The sequence below is a fragment of the Centrocercus urophasianus genome, unplaced genomic scaffold, assembly GCF_019232065.1.
Source record: "Centrocercus urophasianus isolate 14NV4802_14NV808 unplaced genomic scaffold, USGS_Curo_1.0 seq_10, whole genome shotgun sequence".
Taxonomy (NCBI): Eukaryota; Metazoa; Chordata; class Aves; order Galliformes; family Phasianidae; genus Centrocercus; species Centrocercus urophasianus.
Window position 1 is genome coordinate 34,028,343 of NW_024884142.1, and position 21,035 is coordinate 34,049,377.

The 21,035-nt window shown below is 38.7% G+C and overlaps 1 protein-coding gene across 3 annotated transcripts in view; it reads right to left on the bottom strand.

Annotated features, from left to right (window-relative positions):
• ASCC3 (activating signal cointegrator 1 complex subunit 3) overlaps window positions 1-15,623 on the bottom strand; it is a 256,841-nt gene extending 241,218 nt beyond the window's left edge. Inside the window, exon 1 of one of the 3 annotated variants that reach the window (XM_042812582.1) lies at window positions 15,553-15,623. The gene's annotated coding sequence lies outside the window, so the exon portion shown is untranslated. Of the gene's footprint in view, window positions 1-15,524 lie in introns of all 3 variants that reach the window. The other 2 variants (XM_042812567.1, XM_042812576.1) reach the window with 2 other exon arrangements.
• Window positions 15,624-21,035: the final 5,412 nt, after the last annotated feature.

The following is a 21,035-nucleotide window of genomic DNA, read 5'->3' on the forward strand; positions in this document are numbered from 1 at the left end:
ACATTTTCAAGCAAGACTCAAAACAGGGAGGTGGCAGTCACAGACAGTAGACAAAACACAACGTGGTTACTCAGCATGTTCTCTCTATTCCCTAAAGTTATTAGTGCAGCAGCAGTTACTCCTTTAACACTGCTAACACAAGAGGATTGTATTGAAATCTAGGCAACTGAACTTGGCTGCAAACAGCAGTAAGCAATTACCACCTGCTTGAAGGTCTCCCCTGAACCAGTGTGTACTGATGGGTTTTGGATCATTAACAGCCTCTAGCACTGGTACAGGAACATCCCTTTTGCCAACTGCTTAACAATTTCTAAACAGCAAAGTATGCAAAGAAAATTAAGACAGGAAAAAAAGGACCATGTGTATCACTGAACTACTATAATAAAAAAAGGGGAAAAGAAAAAAGCAACCAAAAAAACAAAAAGAGAATGCCTTAGGATGTTTTCATCACACAGCTGCACACACACACACAGCACTGCACTCTCCAAGACTGCAGCCTACTTCTGCACATTCTTATTTCCCATGCAAAACAGACTCATATCTATACAGCAAAACACATCTGTTTTCCAACTGAACTTGTATTCATGCCAAGGCTTTTACAGAAACTATTCTCAAAGTTGCTTCATTTTGAAAGGCGCCCACAGTTAAATTGTTCAATGAATTCCAATGCACAGCTACAATTTCTAGTGGTAGCAAATAGATAGATTAGATTATTCTTGAAACAATTAATGATACCATTACAAATGTAATGGCCCGCATCATTCTTACCATGCCTGAAGACCATGAGCCATCCAGAAATCTAATAACTTGAAAAAAAGTTACTAAAACAATTTTTGAACATTCACACATTGCACAGAACTCCCTGCTTTAATCCAATTATCGTTAACTTTTTTTCTTTTTATCTAATGACCTCATTTGTATTTTAGCTATCAACACTGCAATACAGCACAAAAGCAAATCAGCTCAGTTCCAATCACAGAGAGAAATGTCACCGCTTTGTCATGCATCTTTGCTTCTCAATCTAAAATGAAGTTGCTTTTTGGAAAAAGCTATCACAACAGCTGATATCCTTGAGAGAAATGCTATAATAACAAAGCTACAAAATGTGAGAATATAACATTTAAAAAAACACCACAACAAAGAAAACAAACAAGTCTTTGAAGTAGATAGAGAGGACATGTTCAAATTCAAGCATAGAAGCAGACATAAAAACAACTCTGCGACTTTTGAGATATTCAGTGAATATATGACATGTCACATCATAATAGCACAGTTCCTAGTGAAAACACACTGTCATCACCATGAGCACAATCAAAGCAGAGAACCAGTGTTCAAAATTTGACAGAATATATCATATATCCCTACCCAACAAAAAAGATAAATCACTGATACTGCTCCAGCAACAGCATTGCCATTAGTTATTGAAGATGATGTTTTGGCTATGTATTTTCTACTTAAACCTTTTCTGTAGAATTACGGTCCTTTATAATAAAAATATTAGAATTATATTATTATTTCTTATTAATTTAGTTATCCTTTCTGAAATAGTATATACGGTAATTTAAGGAAGTCTGAATCCAATTTTTAAAAAGTCCACATTTCATACACACATTTAGGAGATTTAAAGCTTCTCCATCAGGTTTATTTGGTTAAAAAGTGGCTTTAAAGGAGTGCTTCTTCCTCCTTTACTAATTGAGTTCTTAATACTTTCTTAAGTAAAACACCTGGAATCCTAGAGGACAAATAAGGGCTTCTCTCCCCGAGCAGAGACTTGGCCAAACAGTCAAATCCAGCCCAGAAGCCCTACGGTTGAGCTTGTATTAATAAATTCTGCCCTACAAGCGCTTTCAAAATTTGCTCTATGGAGAGACTCAAAAGCAGCCTGGAAATGTTCCTGGGCAACCTGAGGTACAAGGTCCTGTCTGAGCAGGGGTTGTGCAAAATGACCTCCAGAGGTACCCTCCAACCTCATTCATCATATGGTCCTGTGGTCTGAGCTGGCTGGCTTGACAGTGCAAATAACAGGGTTTCTGTACCTTATCCAAAGGCTAACTCCAGTGTTTGCATGCAATGCACATCTTCACAAGGGCACAGCAATCTGCCTTGTAAGGGGACAAAACCCACAATTTGAAAACAGGATAAATGCAAAAACAGGTATATGAACTTAAAATATCATTCCATAACATATTAGAGCCAGCTGTAAATGCTAGGTCAAAAACACAGTGCCCATCTGACATAAAATATAAATTAACACAAAAAAATAAAGTGTAGGTTAATTAATTAATTAATTTACATAGAGCATATTGATAGAGGCAAATGCTTTCAGACTGTATCAGCTACTCCTTGTCTTCTTGCAGCCACTGTAAGGTTAACAAATTCCTTCTGATTTGGAAAAAGTAAACCTGTTTAAGATGAAGCTGTGGGCAAACATCTGTATCAAATAATCCTACTGGTCTGTGAATAAAGATCGTTGAACCCAACTCCTGGATCCCCTCACCACCAGACAAAATTCAGACCCTGTGGCTAAGAATGTTGTCCCAGTCAATACTTCTGTAATCACAGCAGTTCTGGACTTTGCCTACTGTTCTGGGCAGCCTGTTCCATGCCCACTGCCCTTTGGTGAAGAACCTTTCGCTAACCCCCACTCTCTTCTGACACAGCTCCATGCCGTTCCCTCGGGCCGTGTTGCTGTCACAGAGCTCAGTGCTGTCCCTCTGCTCTCTGTGAGGAGCTGCAGCCACCATCTGCTCTCCCATCGGCTCCTCTGTTCTGGGCTGAGCAAACCAAGGGAAATTTAACTCTAAAATAAGTGTAACTTCGCATGGCAAAACATGTCAGGTTTTGCTACCAAATAAGAACTATTCACACACATTCTCCCAACTTTTTTTTTTTTTTTTTAAAAAAAAAGGAATAGGAGTTTACAAATACCTAGCACTATTCTAAAATTTCCACTTCCTTTTAAAACAAACTCATCTTTCCACTAAATTTCTGTTTGTAAAGCATGAAAAGCAATATTCACCTTTGAAAACTGTTGCGGGGAGGCAATATCTTTTAAAGTTCATTTTACTTCTCTTTTTAAAAGAAATGTGAGTTAAACATTGAAACCTTTTATGTGGAAAAAGAAAATATAAAAGCAGATTATATTCTACTAAAAGAGAATTCAAGTACAAAACCATTCACATTTTATTGTTTGAAGAGAAAACTAACAGTCAGCATGGATCTCAGCAGGTTTCTCCTTCACTAAAACTAAAAACATTGTTACTGCTATTACAAAAGGTAACCAACATTACTGGAGAAGTTTTCCACTTCGCATTTTCATATTGTTTTCCTCCCAGTTCTGGCCTTCCTTTTCTTTTTCTGTAAGCAAATAACACAATCATCTCTTTCTCTTCTCCACTAAAACATTGCAAACATCACAATCCAACGTATTTAAAAACAAACAAAAAATAACATTTATTTTAATATTTCTAGCCTATTTAACAAAACTAGCCAGCTGCCATGTAGGACTAAGAAGGGCTTTGATCAAATGATGCACCTTTATTTTCAAGTTGTACATAAATTTTTCCTTACTTTCAAACGATTGAATAACACAGCATTAACAGAATTACAAACAACAATTGGTAGATAGGCTACATTGAAGTACCAGCTTCTGTAGCTATCAATATTGGGCTTGGTACATCCCTTAAAAGCTTACAGCAGTTACCATGTTTAAACTATTTAAGGAATGTTAAGATTTTTTTTTTTTCTTTTTTTAACCAGATTTTGGCTGCCTATAAATTTAAATTATGAACAAATTCCTTGCTGTCTGTGTAAAGTTTTCATTTAGAAAACTAGAAAAAATTACTACTGGTTACTAAAGTAATAAAAAAAGACTTCAGATATCAACAATTAATAGAAGTTTGTTATGGACCAAACAGTACATGGATAAAACAGCATTTCACTCTCACTTACCACAGTGGAATAATTAATTCTAATGAAAAAGAAGCTAAAAAGACAAATGATGGCTGAAAAAAAGCTATTTTAAAACAATGAGGACACTTGCATTATCACAGAATCATAGAATGACTTGGGATGGAAGGGACCTGAAGGAACAGCAAATTCCAACCCTCCTACCACAGGCAGGGTTGCCAGACACTAGGTCAAGCATCTGATCAGAATGCCCGTGGCCCCATCCAACCTGGCCATTAACACCTCCAGGGATGAGGCATCTACAGCATCTCTGCACAACCTATTCCAGCACCTCACCACTTACTCAGTAAAAATCTTCCCCCAACATCTAATCTAAATATCCCTTTAGTTTAAAACCATTCCCCCCATGTCCTGTCACTATCTACCCTTGCAATAAGTTGATTTCCCTCATGTTTATAAACTTCCTTTAAACACTGGAAGGTCACAATCAGGTCTCCCTGCAGTCTTCTCTTTCCCAGGCTGAACAAGGTCAGATCCTTCAGCTTATCTTCACAGGGAAGGTTCTCTAGCCCTCTGATAACCTTTGTGGCCCTCCTCTGGTCCACTCCAAAAGCTCCACATCTTAAATTCACTTAAACTTCTTACTCAAGCATTTTTGTTGCAAACAGTCCAAATACAGCACCTAACAATAAAGTTGGCAGTTACAGATAATAAGGCTTTAATAGAGCCTGAAATATTAATAAAAAATGGCAGGCTAATGCAAAGTAGTTAATTATAGTACTAGTTAACAATAATATTTTCCAGTTTTGTATTTTGTACCTACATAAGCTATACTACTAATAGTATACTCTGTTTACTTTCAGATATCTCATTTTCTGCAACAGACTCAGATATCACATTGGAATTCTTTTGAGATGCCTGTACTGCACATTGCTGATCTCCACTCCACACAAAGATGGATTAAAAACCTGTTGCATTTTTGAAGGGGAGACATCAAGATAAAGATGCGTGTGTCCAGGCAGGCTCAGAGGCTGCTTGGTACGTGGCATTGATCTCAGCCAATATCAAAACTGGAATAAATGCTTCAGCATAAGGAAGGAGTAAAATAGTGACACTGCGTGCCATCCACACCTCCCTTTCTCCCAGCAGAAGGGCTTATAGGTATGCACATTAGCACTTCCAGAATATCAAAAAGTGTTCTATCCTAATATCTCACTTCAAAACACTGGTGAAATAGATCTGGGAGGATGAAGTGGCCTAACGTTACATAAAGGGAGAAACAGATGCATCCAAATATCACAAAATTCTCCAATTTCCCCAAAAAGAAAAATAAGAAACAAAAAGTAATAGTATCAGAAAATGTTCTTATGAAGATATAGCTAGTGGCACTGTACAAGGAGATCTAAGTAGAACAAAATTATGAAAGAGGTAAAAGTTATCACAACCCATCCTTTCTAGAAAGATCTGTCAAATACTATCTATATAAACATGAGTGAATACCTTTATGCAAACAAGACAGATTAACACAAGGGTTACCCAGAATAGAATAAACTTTGCTGTGCAGTCACCTGTGTCTCTCAAGGATAACAGGCAACTGTGCCTAGACATACACAACTACTAGAAACCACTGGTTTCTAATGCTGGCCTGTAAAACATAACTGGAGGTACACACTCCGTAAGTTCTCCTTACAGTACCTCACATGCCTACTGCATTTCTGTTTACAATGCACATATATGCAGACACTAAAAGTAATTACAGAAGAGTACCATGCAAAGCCTAATTTCCACTTCTTTTATTGCACTTAAACAAACATCCACCAAAATTCTTCCAGGTGGTGTAAAATCATTTTTGAAGATCTGTGCCTGAACCATGCTGAAGATTCAAGGTTTGCTTATGACAGGCATTTGGGTGGGATTTAGTCCCTAAGCATAGTGCCTAACCATAGATATTTCAGACCCTTTTCCATATCAATGGCATTTCCCTGAGTTAGCGTGACTCATGAAACCTCCACACACTCAGAAAGAGCAGCTGGACACATGATTACACAAGGTTCTTAAATTGACAACAGCTGTGTGTTTAAGCACCTGAATCACCAAGTTTATCAACAATTAAACAAATGCTCTAAATACTACATTGCAGACCAGTTCAAAGTAACTGGCAGTTTATTATTTACTCTACGCCATTATTATCCCTCATAACTCTGATCTCCATCAAAGCACAATTTCAATAAGCCTCAAGGTTGGAACTGAATGATTTTAAAGTGAGAGCATCTCCTCCAAGTATTTTTGAAGGAAGTACAAAGCTTTCCCTCTGAGAAAAGTATATATATAAATTTTTCAGCATTTAAAGAGAATTTCAGTAAAATAAAAGACCAAGACAGCAATCCCCAAGAGTGCCTGTATGCTATTATTCAACTTACAATGCAAAGAGATGGTATGAATCCGATTGCTCCCTTACTGCACATTTACTCAACCTGTAAGATTCCAAATACAGCTTGGAGAAAGTTTCTGAAACAGGTTAGATAGCTAAAATCAAAACATTATGGGAAAGCATTATGGAAAAACATAGAAAAAAGTTTTAAAGAGCTATATAACAACCCACTAGCTGCCTTAAATTTTAAGAAAGCTATGTTCCTACGAGACAAAATTTAAGACATCTAATGTAGGTTTCCATGAGGCCCTGATCTTTTTCTCAGACACAGAAATGGAGAGACCACACAGCTAATGCATCACTGCACAAACATAAGAACTCATGTTGTTGCATATGTGTGTACAGTATCACTTGTAAGTTTTATAAACTGACTGGACAGACAAAAAATGAATTGGAATTGTTTTGCCTGTGTAGGCAAGTCCACCTGTATCAGTGTTGAAACTCTTACAGACATGAAAAATAAATTTTCATGAAATTCATTTGACAAGATAATGAATGAAAAAATCAAGTTAACCATGGAGGAGTGTCCTCTGAAGCTGAAACCCACTGAAAGAGTTGCTCCAGAAGTAATGTCTCCTGCTTATTTCCAAGGAAACTACAACAGATACAAAGAGCACAACAAGACTACTCAATGGAGCAAATTCTCAGCTACGAAACACTTTTTCAACAGTCACCTCCATTAGCTATGCATTTTTGCCAGCAATGAACAAGAGTCTACATGCCACACTTGTCAAAATCTGCACCAGGGAGGTGACCCACGGTTGCTGTCACCACTGCTGAAACACATCACCCATTGCCTCACTGTGCTCACATCCTGTGCTCACAAACATGTGTTTGATCTTCACATACATTCAGTAAGTATTGATGAATGTCTGTGGATGCAGGTAGTTTTTTTTTTTTTTTTTTTGTGGAGGAAATTAATGACATCTTAATACAAACCCCCACCTCAGAAACCATTTTGTCAGACTGCCCCTCTGCTGCCATGTGTCACATGGCAACAAAAGGTAACGGAATATAGATGGGAAAATTCAACCTCTACTGCCACACCACTATCTGCGTCCAACATTGTGAGCCAACAAAAGAAATTAGGAGGCATAACTTTCAGAGCAGCCTTGGAACCACCAAAGTCATTATGAACGAGTTGGTTAAACAATTCTGTTTCTGGTCTTTATGGCACTTCTATTTTATACATTGTTGAATTCATCATCAAAAGAAGATGTCTAATAACTGCAATGACTTGTAAGTGGCTCATATCATTAGCTTCAACAGAAATGGATCACAAAATTCATGCTATATTCAGCAGGGTGTAAAATGAACTCAATTTTCATAGAAAAGCCATTGGAAGAGTTCACATCACTTGGAAAGACAGAATGTCAATTTTGAATTAACTGTCTTAGCATATATCATGAGTCCTTGTCGAGCACTTCTGCAGTAATTAGTTATGGTTAATAAAATCACTGCACCTAGCAGACAACTCACAGCAGTTGTACAAGCACAGCACAGCCAAGACCAAGATGCACATTTAATCTTTAAGAACAATTGTTCTATGAAAGCACTGAAGCAAAGCTTCTCATTTACAGTGAATATTAAATCTTTTTTCATGTTCAGCAATTTCATCAATAAAATTGGTAGTAATATGGGTAATGCTGGCAATCTGAAATAAGACAAAATTCAAGTTCTTTAAAGTAAACTACACAATTATTTTTCAAAAGTGAAATACAGAGATTTTTAGAACACTTCCAAAAAGTTCCACATTCTATAGTATTTCTAAGTTCAAACAAACAAACAAAAAAAATTGTCATGTAGCAGATCATCTATCACTAAATGAAAACTTCCCAGAACTATAAACCACAAATACGTTCATTCTATTTCCAGCATCTTTTGTGATAATCATGATTTTTATCGATAGTTGTAATTAAGAATACAGAAATCTGAAAAAAGTGAGCCATTACACATAAATAAAGATAACCAATCGTCCATGCAAAAGCACATTTCAATAAAATAGTGCAAGCAATACTGTGTAATTTGTTTACTATATTTAATAACTGAAACATTGTCTCAGTTTTTGAGTAGAAGAGGAGGCAGAAAGTCATGACAAAGTTCCAGGAAAACTCACTTTGATATTAACTTCAGTAACCATACCCTAAGACTGATTATTTCCAAAGGGCAAGCTTCTCAACATCAAAACTGTCTCAGGGACACATGCACTCTTCACTGCAAAGATACAGTAAATATCTTCCTACAGTTACACAGCAATTGCGAGCCAAAAACTGTAGATTCTATCCAGTACACTGCTACAACTGTTCCAACTCTGAATGTGCTCAGAATACCCAACCTAAATGTCACAGACCAGATAAGTGTCCCGTGAATGTTACTCACTAAACTGCTGTGTTTAAATCCTACATCAGTACATCACTATGTATTTTTTTTCCAAGGGTGAGTAGATTTAAGTGGTATGGTACTCCTCAACCTTTCAATATTCCTCCTAAAGTCTACTGCTTTTACTTATTTATTTAATCAATGTACCCATCTGCCAGATGCAGCTCCCAGCAACTTCTAATTGAAACGGAGTCTGTCTTTTCCAAGAGCTCACATACTAAGAGGCGACTTCAAACAAAACAGCACTTCAGGCACTTAATGATCAGCGAATGACAGCTTTCTATTTGAAAATAAAAATAAGAACTTAAAGGGGAAAAACAAAAAAGAGAGATATTACAGACATGTAATACTGCAGTGCTTGCAAACTAAAGATCAAATCTAAAGCTGCTGACAACTCTCTCTGGGCTGACTGCCTGGAGAATTGGCAATGCATGTGGCAAGATACTTTAAGAAAAACACCCATACAGTTTCCTACAGTGGCAAGACCAAACTATTATTTTTTCCACAATTCCTACAAACATCAGAAATGCTTCTTTCATGAGAAAATAGAGAGAAGAGGGACAAAAAGCATAGCATTATTATTCCTGTCTGATATAGTGAGAGGAAAATACCTGCATTACGTCTTTAGAAACATAAGGCTAGAGCAGATCTGTTTCCAACTGTAGCATTTTTGAAAGGGTCACATGTAGCCAAGTTCTGCTAGAATGTACATAAAATTTCTCAATGTTTTAGACAAATTGTTGCTTAAGCTAATAACTACATTAGTCGAGATTCTCCTATTTCATAATTAGAAGTTTCATTAATATTTATGCCAGGTATACAAGCCATGTTCAGATTTAAGGAATTGACTTTTGAAGATTCCTTATAAACAGAAAATGCCATACTAACAAGTAAATGACATAATTCGTACTTCAAAGGCAGCATAGAGAAGCAAGGAGTTTTCACTTGGGCACTAGCAGATGCCTGTCAATGGGTTGAGTAGTTTTTTGCATACAATATTTAGCAAAGGTGATAATATGTAGGGAAGAGTAAGTTCTTCATTTTAACATTTCAGAGCCATATACATTCAAAATATTAGGACCAGACATCATTAAGTTTGTTTTCACAGAAACACAGAACTGCAGGGGCTAAAAGGGACTTCCAGAGATCACCAAGTCTAGCCCTCTGCAAAGCAGTTTCCCTACAGCAGGCTGCTCAGGTAGGCGTCCAAGCAGGTCTTGAATATCTCCTGATAAGGTGAATCCACAACCTCCCTGGGCAGCCTGTTTCAGTGCTCTGTCACCCTTACTGTGAAGAAGATTCTTCACAAAGTTGTGTGGAACTTCTTGTGCTCCAGTTTATGGCCATTTTCCCTGGTCCTGTCCCTGCTGAAAAGAAGTTGGCCATGTACTTTTGTCTCCCACACTTAAGATACTTACAAACATTATTCAGATCCCCTCTGAGTCTTCTTTTCTCAAGGCTGAACAGAACCAGGTTGCATAGCCATTCCTTACAGGGGAGATGCTCCAGGGCCTTTATCATCTTTGTGACCCTCTGCTGGACTCCCTCCAGAAGATCCCTGTCTTTTTTGTACCAGAGAGCACAGAATGGGATACAGTATACCAGGTGAGGCCTGACCATGGCAGAGTAGAGGGGGAGGATCACCTCCTTTGACCCGCTGGCCATGCTCCTTTTAACGCACTCAACTGACTGTCAGGTATTATCCTCACTGGGTACTATCTTTTCCTAAGTTACCAGCACTATTTCACATCCCTCCCATGCAGTTCTTTTTCCTTTATTATACAGTCCACCATTAGAGCTTCACAGCAAAGTCCGTGATCTGGCTGGAGAAGAGATAAGCATTCACTGCAGCCTATGTGGCATGTGGTGCTGTGCTTGCATTGATGGCTAGAACTGTGATGGCAACACACCAGTACTTTGGTACTGTGGCACAGTGTTTGCACAGCACCAAGCCTCATTTTTCCAGCAAGTTTAGGAGGGACACAGCCAGGACAGCTGAGTCAAACTGACCAAAGGGACATCCCACATCATGTGATGCCATGCTCATCAATAAAAACCCAGGGAAGAGGGAAGGGCCATTCATGGTTAAAGCATTTGTCTTACAGAATCATAGAATGGGCTGGGTTGAAAAGGACCACAATGATCATAGAGTTTCAACCCCCTGCTATTTGCAAGGTCTCCAATCACTAGACCAGGCTGCCCAAAGCCACATTCAGCCTGGCCTTGAATGCCTCCAGGGATGGGGTATCCACAACCTCTTTGGACAACCTGTTCCTGAGCGTCACCACCCTCTGTGTGAAAAACTTCCCCCTAATATCTAACCTAAAGCTCCCCTGTCTCAGTTTAAAACCATTCCCCCTTGTCCTACAGCTGTACAGCCTCGTAAACAGCCATTCCCCCTCCTGCTTATATGTTCCCATCAAGTATTGGGAGGCAACAATGAGGTCTCCCTGAAGCTTTCTCTTCTCCAAGCTAAACAAGCTCAGAACCCTCAAACTTTCTTCATTGGAGAGGTGCTCCAGTCCTCTGATCATCTTAGTGGCCCTCCTCTGGAACCACTCTAAGAGCTCCAGTCCTTCCTGTGCTGGGGGCCCCAAGTCTGGACACAGTTCTCCAAATGAAGTCTCATAAGAGCCAAGTAGAGGGGGACAATCACCTCCCTCTCCCTGCTGCCCACCCCTTTTTTAATGCAGTCCAGAGCAGGGTTGACCTTCCAGGCTGCAAGTGCACACTGCTAGCTTATATCCAGCTTCTCATCTACCAGGATCCCCAAGTCCTTCTCCGCAGGGCTGCTCTGAAGGAGATCTTCCCCCAGTTTGTATAAACACCCGGGATTGCCCCAGCTCAAGTGCAGCACCCTGCACTTGACCTTATTAGATTTTCATGGGCCCACTTCTCCATCCAGGTCCCTCTGGATGGTTTCCCCTTCCTTCCAATGCATCAACTGCACCACTCCGCTTGGTGTCACCTGCAAACCTGCTGAGGGTGCACTCAGTGCCATTGTCTGTGTCACTGATGAAGATGGTGAAGAGCACCAGACTCAAGACTCCTGGCGGACGCTGCTTACAACCAGCCTCCACCCTGACACAGAACCATCGATCACAACCCTTTGGCTGAACTAGCCAGCCAATTCCTAATATATCAAACGGTCCATCCTTCAAATCCACACCTCTCCAATTTAGAGAGAAGAATGTGGTGAGGGACCATGTCAAAGGCCTTGCAGAAGTCCAGGTAGATTACATCCACCCTCTTCCCCCCATCCAAAGAAGCCATCACTCCATCATCAAAGGCCACCAGATTGGTCAGGCGCGATCTGCCCTTGGTGAAGCCACTTTGGTTGTCTCGAATCACCTCTTTATCTTGTATGAAGACACTGCTTTCCCTAAAGTTTCAGGCAGTTGCCTGATAAAAAGAAGCAGTGAATTAATTTCTCTTTTTGCTTTGTTTGGGCATACAGCTTTTTCTTTCCCTATTAAACTGTCATTATCCCAATCCACCTTCTTCTTATCTTTCCTCTATTTTCTCCTTGTCCTGCAGTTGTTATATAGAATTTCAAGGGGAACAGTCTATGTATGCAGTTAGAATAACCTCAAGGAATAGAAGCACAGAAATCTTTCCCATTGCAGTAAGCATTGCTACCACAGAACGAGAGAAAGGCACTTCTTCCCTGAGTCACATTTTTAAGCATCTGAACTAAATGTTGTTGCCAGAGCCAGAAGCCAAGCACCCACACAGCCACTCGCTCAGTCCTCATTCCAGTAGGATGATGGGAAAAGAACAAAAACTAGAAAACTCACGAAAAAAAGAAGAGATATAGACATTTTAACAGACAAAGGGCACATACAACAACAACAAAAGGAAATCTCTCATCACATCCCATATGCAGACTATTTCCTTTCCAGCCTCCAATCTGGGACACCTTAGAAACCAACCCCTTAATCTCAGTTTTTACACTGAACATGTCACTACACAGCACCTGACTTCCTGCCCTCTTGCAGCCTATTCACTAGGCAGGCAGAGTGGGGAAAAAGGAAGCCTTGATGCACCGCTGAGCAATAAACAAAACACTAGTGTGCTATTTACACTGTTTTAGCCACAAACTGATACTGCTATGATAGAAGTAAACCTTAGTCCAGCCAGAGCCAGTACAAGTATCCATTAGTAGTGCTTTCTGCAAACAAAGGAGATCCAACTTGTCAAGGACAGATTAGCATGAGGAATGCTCCAATGATAGATCCCTGGAATAATACCTGTACTTCAAGAAACGTGAAATTGTTAATTTCTGCAGGGTGATAAGGCATTCAAAAAGAGAGGCATAAATAAACAATGACCGGTTATTGTAAGAGTATACATATACTTTTACATAAGTATTGGAATTAGGAGATACATTATAAAATTGAATGTTACACTGAAAACAGTGTCAGATGGAATGCCTTTCTCATGGAGAACATAATTAAATCTGAAAATTCATTGTCACAAGATGCCAAAAAGACTAAAAGTTTAAGCATGCTCAAGAAAGGATTAGATGGATTAGATGAAGTCATCTAACTTGGTAGCTATTGAACACAACAGCTTAAAGGCAGCTCATCACTTATTTAAATCACTGAGTGCTGAAAGACAGTAGGAAAGCAAAACCATCACTGTATGCTTGTTTGTTGTTGGTTGGTCTGATTTCAGAACATATCACAAACACTTGCTATTTGCCACTACAAGAAATAACTCCAGGCAAGACAAACATTTTGTGTAAAAATAGAGCTTTGGAATCAGATGGAAACAGATTCTAGAGATTACAATTTGGGATTAAGGTGCTCCACATCTCTAAAATTAATTGCCCAGCCATTATTTCCTTCTCTTAGCTCCAACTCCACCTATCACTTTTCTAACAAACTTCTAGCAACACATTAGAGATCATTTGTTAATTAGGTATGTACAGAGCAGGGTTTGTTTTTTCTTCTTTCTTTAAGCATCAAAACATAACTTAATAAAAATCACATAGGCTAGAAAGTGCCCAATATCAACTTCATTAATTGTTACTAAAAAAAGTCAACTGGCAGAAAATTCCTTCCACTAATCAATATCAAGTGACTCTACTATTGTCTTTATTATGCATCCAGTTTTAGAAAGACATATCAGTGTAAAAAGGTGCAGTGGAGGATAACAAAAACCCACCCACCTAGAAGACATAACCTCACTGGAAAGATTCAGCACTAGTAGGTTGTTTAAATTACTGGGAGGAGCAGCTACAAAAAGGAAGGAAGAAGAAAAAAATCGTGAAGATGAGCAGGGTGCAGACTTTTTTTTTTTTTTTTTTTTTACTTTAAAACAGGCCAGTTACATAAGTACCGCTTTAGGTTTAGCTTCAAAAAAGCCTCCATAAATACAGAACTGCCAGAACTGTCATTTGACATTTAAATTATTTTCTTTCTGAATCAGTGGAAAAGCATAAAGTTACCTGATCTCCTCCAAAAGCTAAGCTAGCTCCCAGAGAAAAAAAAAAAAAAAAAAAAAAAAAAAAAAATGAGGCCTAATAAGTAAACTAATTTAAACAATTCATAAAGAATTTTACGAATGCTTTGTCCCTTGACAAACAATGAAGAACTAGATGGGATTCTGTCAGTATTACCATACGAATGGGAAGGAGTTCCTCCATATACCTACACACCTAGATCTTGGATGGTGTAAATTCTGTCATGGCCAGAAACAACTCCAATGCTAAGGAAATTATTTTGTTACAGAGCTTGCCAAAAAGCAGAAGCTCACTGATACAATGTAGTCTTCTGATAAAAGCCAGTTTGCATCCAAACCAATGGCTGATTAGCTCAATCATTTTTTTTTCCTGAAAATATATAACTGCAACCTACCATGCTGGTGGTAAGCATTCTGATCTCTTCTCTGGAATTTTTAACAGTTTTTCAGCTGCAATAAGAACTCCAGACTATGGCTGACTCAGCTCAGACTCCAAAAGAAAAGGTAATGAAAAAGTAAAACAGAGTGTAATGGGAATGTTCAAAACTCTGCAGAAAATTGTTGTTTCTATTTCAATAGTTCTATTTCACAGCCAGTCCTTTAAGAGGCCTGAAGATTGAAAGAGGTCACTACAAATGTCAGCATATTAAAAAACAAAAAAACAAAAAAACAACAACAACAACAAAACAAATTAACGATTCAGGACTTATAAAAGCTTTAAACGTTCTTTGAATGCCAACACAGTGTACTCTCCTGAAGCCTCTGAGTGGTAACCTGCACAGCACTAGAGACATAATGAATCAAACTACCTGAAAACACTCCACAGGATCATATTTGTTTTCCGGTTTGTTGTTGTTCTTTTGCTTTATATATTATATAAATATATATTCGTTTCTACTGCTGAGTTTATTGATACCAATAGCAAGTACCGAAAGCATTCATATCCATCCAACATCAATGCCGTTTTCCCTTTGGCAGCAAGCCTCTTACTCCTGCTTCACTAAGCAAACCAGCAGGGAAGGGAAGGGGTCAGTGTTTAATCTCTGCTCGCAGCAGGGCAGCTCATGCCCCAACACCCGCTTGCCGAGAGCAGGTAGGGCCAGCAGCCCGACGACGCCAGGCCTGGAGCCTCACGCTCACCCCTCGTGGAGAGCCCTACTGCACTGCGCCCGGCCGGAAGGGCCACGGGGAACGACAAGGGCTGGCTCCACCGTTAACATCGCGGAAGGAGAGTAAAGCTCGGCCGCCACGGTGAGACCAGCTCCGGCCGAGGCCAGGACCCAGGGACCACGCCGCCGCTGCCGCCCTCCCCACTCATCATCCCGACCCCCGCACGCACCCGGCCGCGCACCTGCCTTCCGGCTTACCGGTTCCGCTGCCGCAAAGAGCCGACGAGGCGCGACGCTGCCGTAAAGCGAGCAGGCGGGGCGAGAAGGGTGCACTGCCCGGTCATGTCCTGGTCCGGCCGGGTGGGTTTGTTGGGCTGTTTCTGGCTGATCCTTCTCCCGTGGCCACACCCGCAGCACAGCTTATTCAGTACCTCGTTACTCACCCTGATGAGTGTTTCTATGGCTCTTCCCCTGCGTGCTCGCCGAGTCACGCCGCGCTTCCTGCTCCCCAGCCCCTTTTCAGAGCAGTGCGTGCGCTACACTCCGGCCGCCTTCCGCCTTATCCGCTCTGCTGTGTCCTTGTGGAAGGGGCCAATGGCACCACAGTGCAGCTAGAGAGTGGACAGAGGGGGAAGAGACAACGAGGGGTGTGAAATAGCTTTAGGCCAAAACCGAACCAAAGGAAAAAAATTCTCAACATAAAGTGTTTGTCTGTCTGTTTGCAAGTATAAAGGTACTCTTATTTAAGATCACTGAGCTGCTTTCACCTATATAGCACTAGCAAGCAGGTTTTTTTTTTTTTCTTTAAAAAAAAGAAAAAAGAAAAAAAAGAAAGAAAAAGCACTCCTCTCTCTGTTTGCCTGTGTGTTTATTTGTACAACTGAAGGTGTCCAAAAGCACATTACCTAAAAGATGGTAGTGTACTCTATCCCAAGCTAAAAGGGAAAAGTACAAAGTTCAACAGAATCAAATATTTCGGTTTTGGTACGCAGCCATGTGGAACTGGATGCAGTGTTTCTAGATCACTTCTAGTCTTTCACAACTGTAAATACTGGATAAACCCAATTTTCACCAGCTCTGTTCAGTTGTCATGTTAAAAAACAATGAGGTTCTGCAGGACTAACAAAGAGTAAGCATATGGTGAATCTCTTGTAAATATATCCTGATTACCAAAGGGTTCCAATTCTTCACAACTATATTTTCAAAGCAAATACATGCATTTTATAAACACAGTACCTTACATTTCTAGTGCGTGGATCTCTAAGCCAAAGTTAAAAGTAATTTAAAAAGAGCCTCTTCAAAATCCTCTTATGAGTTATTCTAACATGCTACTTTTTTTTTTTTTTTTTTTTTTTTTTTTTTTTTTTTTTTTTAAGAAATGCTTATATAATCTGACACCGACTTGAAGAACAAATCATCTGGATATTGCTTTCCAGAAGGTAGCACTTCACTTTCACTTGTGAGTGAAAGCTGTCACATACCACATACTACAGATCTGTACTTCTTCCCTGACTTCTTCAAACATCACATAATATCAAGGTTCCAGTCTAATGAAACCAAGACATTTTTATCTTCTAGACAAGAAACTGAGGCAAATTTTTCCAGATCTATACATCCATTTGTAGACATTAAGTATAGTTTCAACATTCAACATCACCCACAAATTTCAAATTATTTTAAAAAAAATATTTTATTTAAGCAACCTATGCTCTCAAATATATTAATCCTGAATATGTAAATAAGGTGATGTTTTATAACAAAGCTATTATCTGCTAGATTTTTTTTTTTGTGTGTGTGTGTGTGTGTGTGTGTGTGTGTTCTAGAAGTTCCAGAACAGAACTCATGGAATTCATTTCATCCAATGCATGTGACTTAAAGGAGACTTATTGCTGAAGTACACCAGGAAAAATAATAATTTTTTAAAAAAATTAATTTTTGAAAGTATATGTGTAAAAACAATGAATGAAATTTCATTCATGAAAAATATTCACAGAGAGAACTTCATCTTGGAACAATTTATGTTCTTGCTATAGAGAAATCTACATATGAACTCATCTTCTGCATTTGCTAAGAAAGCAGAGAAGTCATTTAAGATGATATCCATCTCATCTTAAAATCAGAAAAATCATACAGTAAGGATGCGTGCTTCCCAGTTATCAGTAGAGGGGAGTATCAAATGACCAAGTAGATACATACGTATTACTGTAATATCTACAGTTAATAAAGGGAGTTATTCAAGCTGCAATTTCATCTTATTTATGGACTAAGAGAGACATAAATGGAAACTACAGGGTATGTACAGGAAGAATTTATTCTCAGGAGAAAGAAAAATTTCCTTGTCATTTCTTCTCAAGTCATTCTCTTGACATCCACACCTTAACTAACTTTGTGTTCATTCTATTTTGTGTTGTGCCCAATCTTCAGCAGCCTTTCTATAGCACACAGAATAGTAGTTTACAACCTTCCTATCATTTGTTATGCTCTTAAATAGGCTGAAAAATATCTCTGTCTGTTATACCTGTCAGAATGACCACACTAAGAATTATAACATGAAATAGCAGTCTGGAAAGCAAGAGACACCTTATTTTAAGTTTGCAAAACACCACAAAAGTTTATATGAATGAATACCGTATTCCGTATTTCTAACTTTATTTGTACACTAACCAAGCAACACTGTATTCAAGGCTGTACAATAAAAAAGAAAAAAAAAAAAAAGTGATAGCAGTACCTTTCATAGGGATACAAGCACTATGAAAGAAGGTGACAAAAAAAGAAAAAAAAAAAAAAAAAAAAAAGGAAAAAAATTAGCTCACCCTTTCCAACAACCAGTGACAGCCCAAGAGGAGCATACCCCCCTTCCTTCACCCCTCAGGCAAAGACTTGTAGCTTTCTTGTCTGCTAACCCTTAAATGAGAGTGAGGAGAGGCAGACCAAGAGTTCACCTGTTCTGGTCACTCAGGTACATTGCTTGCACCTGAGCTCCCTGGGTTAGCTACACCTGGTGCTCAACCATTGCTTCAGGCTGTGACCCAGCAATTCTGCTACAAAAGCTAAGCATGGTTTTTGGAATATAAAACAGTGGGCACTCACAAGACCCAATTCTAGTTACTGTGAATGCTGCCAGCTGATGATGCTTTGTTTATTCTCTGCAAAAGCACTGTAATTCTTGGGCTATTCAACTGACTCTTTTCTTTTTAACAACTAAAACAAAACTACTGTTAGTGTGTGAGCCATGGATTTTACAGTTAGTTGCTGCGTACTTCAGGTTCAGTAATGACATAGACTAGTATTTAGAATGTCTTTGTCTTTCCTTTGGCAAGAGAAAACTTGAGAATATCGCTGTCCAGAAAATTCAACAAATGCAGGCTCTGTTGAGATTGTCTGACAAACCTGACAGATATACTTGACTTGTTGTTGATCTCTGCTGTGATGAAAGTACCACGTGTTCAGAACTGAACCACTGTCTGCAGATGCCGCTGTTACCAAAACTGGGAGAAGAATTTTAAATCAATAGTATTATGTGAAGATAATGCAGCTTCCTTGGGACACATCCAGAATGTCTATTGCCTATGATTACAAAGTAATCATATTGTGCATGGCCACAAATGCAATGCCAGCAAAAGTTGGTGCATTAGAGACACTGTCATTCAAATGAGCTACAATTCTCTCCAGTCATCTTGCTCCCATGGCCCTTAATACTTAATTTAAAATTTCACAGACACTGCGAGACATCTGTGAATTCTTGAAACTTAATACACAGTGCATCATAGAAAATACTTCTGTAGTGGCCGCTGCTACATAAAAATTCATAATTTAAATTTGTTCTCTGAGACCTAAGACTTTTTTAAAGTAATGCAGGCTATAGAAAGGGAATATATCATCCTAGTTATTACTTGTTCTTCCATTCTGCTCTGTGGCCTCAATGTTATTGTTATTATCTTCTACCAGATATGAATGTATCTTGGTTTAATGTCTACTTGTGCTTCTTTATCACAATGAATTTTCAGAGCAATCTTTTGTTTTGTCCAGAGTTTTCAGGGTTAATTAGTGGCATGATATTCCTTCTCTGCTAGTGAATATCAGTGCATCTAGAGAATAGAATCATAGGGTTGCAAGGGTTGGAACGGACCTCAGGAGATCGTTGAGTCCAATCCCCCTGATAAAGCAGGTACCCTACAATGGCTCACATATGTAAGTGTCCAGAGGAGTCTGGAATGCCTCCATAGAAGGAGACTCTGCAACCTCTCTGGGCTACTTTTTCCAGTGCTCCATCACCCTTACTGTAAATTTCTTATTGGTCACCCTTACCGTTATTTCTTATTAGTGTCCATTAGTGATTACCCATTGAATTTCTTGAATTTATTTTAAAATGCAAGTGTATTAATTGCTTCACAGGTGTGGATAGAATATAGAAACTTTCTACACATTTTCATAATTTAACAAGGTGATTCATAATTTAACAAGTGATAATGGACATGTTTTCTTTTACTTGTTCAACCTGATTGAACAGTTCCAAACCTCATAGTAATCCCCAGTATTGCTGATTTTTTTGTTTGTTTTATTTTTTAAATGTTAACAGAGTTAATTGTCTCTTCATGAATGACTATATACAACACTTGAATCGGGAGTGCATTTTCTCTTCTCTTTTTTTTTTTTTTTTTTTTTTTTGTTTCTCTTCAGAAAGTGATGATCTTTCATTTGCTTTTCAAATTAATCTAACAAAGACATTGATGTTATAATATAAAAAAAATGAACTTGAACATAGATAACATCAAACATATTTTTAAGTATTTAACTGTATAGATTTAGAGAATGATTTTTAAGTGTCTTCTTATCCATAATGTTTCTGTACCTCAGTCATTCATGTTCCTGCTCTGATCCATGTTAGCAAATGGCTGCACTGTGTGTCATGATTCCTGAATTTGCACTGATGTATTTTCCAGATCTGTATCACCCAGAATGAAAAAAAAGTAAAACAAATGGAAGCAACAATTCATTCTAACCATGAAGAGAACAAAACTTCTTTTCTTTTTTTTTTTTTTTGAAAATCATATGTAAACGAGGGCTGCTCTGAAGCTAATATCTCCTATATCTCCCACAACATCAGAGGTGGATGGTGGTGGTATGGCAGTTTAAGTTGAATCTTCTTGCCAATATTCCATTATATTTTGTTTTCATGCTACAGGGAGCAGCACAATGGTGTCTAACATGGAAATGTGTATGAAGCAAAGGTGTGCCATTGAATTCTTCCATGTGGAAAAAACAGAAAGCCATCAATTCTTGCTGATTGATAATGGAGACCAAACTGGATGTGAGCACAGTGAGGCAGTGGCCGGTGCATTTCAGCAGTGGTGACAGTGACAGTGGGTCACCTCCATGAGTGCAGATTTTTATGAGCTTGTTTAGGTATGTAAGCGGGTTGCACTGAAAATAATGCCTCCTATTTATTTCCATGGAAACTACAACAAACACAGAGATCACAATAACATATTATTATTATTATTATTAAAAAAATTTTCAGCAACAAAACATTACTTTTCAATGTAGTCACCACAATCAGTTATGTATTTTCACCAGTGATAAACAAGAGCCTACATGTTGCTCTTGTAAAAGTCTGGGAGGACCCTCAGAGAATAAAAGGCCATAAAAATTATATAAGGGATAGAACATCTCCCTTGAGGAACAGCTGAAAGAACTGGGGCTGTTCACGCTCGGATGAAGAGAATGTTCTGGGGAGGCCT